The sequence below is a fragment of the Penaeus japonicus genome, unplaced genomic scaffold (genome assembly GCF_977035675.1).
Source record: "Penaeus japonicus unplaced genomic scaffold, GWHDUDI00000001_assembly GWHDUDI00000595, whole genome shotgun sequence".
NCBI classification, from domain to species: Eukaryota; Metazoa; Arthropoda; class Malacostraca; order Decapoda; family Penaeidae; genus Penaeus; species Penaeus japonicus.
The window spans coordinates 6,857-7,500 of NW_028234997.1; the positions used below are offsets into that span (position 1 = coordinate 6,857).

Consider the following 644-nt stretch of genomic DNA (forward strand, 5'->3'; position numbering starts at 1 on the left):
CTCTCCTTTTCTCTCCCGCCCTCTCTCCCTCATCCCTCCCTCCCTCCCTCCCTCCCTCCCTGCCCTCCCTCCCTCCCTCCCTCTCTTTCACTCATCTCTCTCTCTCTCTCTCACTCTCTCACTCATCCAAGACTCTCTCCACTCACTCACTCCACTCACTCACTTCACTCACTCACTCACTCATCTTCTCTACCTCCCTCCTCCCACATCCCTCCCCTCCCTCCCTCCCTCCCTCCCTCACTCATCCTCTCTCTCTCTCTCACTCATCCACTCACTCACTCACTCACTCACTCACTCACTCACTCACACATTCGCTCAACCACTCTCTCTCTCCCTGCAGACGGACGTGTTCCTCATCTGCTTCAGCGTCGTCTCGCCGTCATCCTTCGAGAACGTGACCTCGAAGTGGTATCCGGAGATCAAGCACCACTGTCCCGACGCCCCCATCATCCTCGTCGGTAAGGGTGGGTTTGTGGGTGGGTTTGCGGGTGGGTTTTTGGGTGGGTTTTAGGTGGGTTTTTGGTGGGTTTTTGGGTGTGGGTAGGTTGGGGGGGTGAGGTTGAGAGTGTGGGTGGGTTTTTGGGTGTGGGTTTGTGAGTGTGGGTGTGGGTGAGGAGGTGTATGTGGGTATGGGTGAGGGTGAT

At 57.0% G+C, this 644-nt stretch overlaps 1 protein-coding gene across 1 annotated transcript in view; it reads left to right on the forward strand.

Moving 5' to 3' along the window:
* Positions 1-337: 337 nt before the first annotated feature.
* The window catches only part of LOC122242105 (Rac family small GTPase Mtl), a 6,208-nt gene continuing 5,901 nt past the window's right edge, over positions 338-644 (forward strand). Inside the window, exon 1 of the mRNA XM_086535428.1 lies at positions 338-458. The gene's annotated coding sequence lies outside the window, so the exon portion shown is untranslated. The remainder of the gene's footprint in view (positions 459-644) is intronic.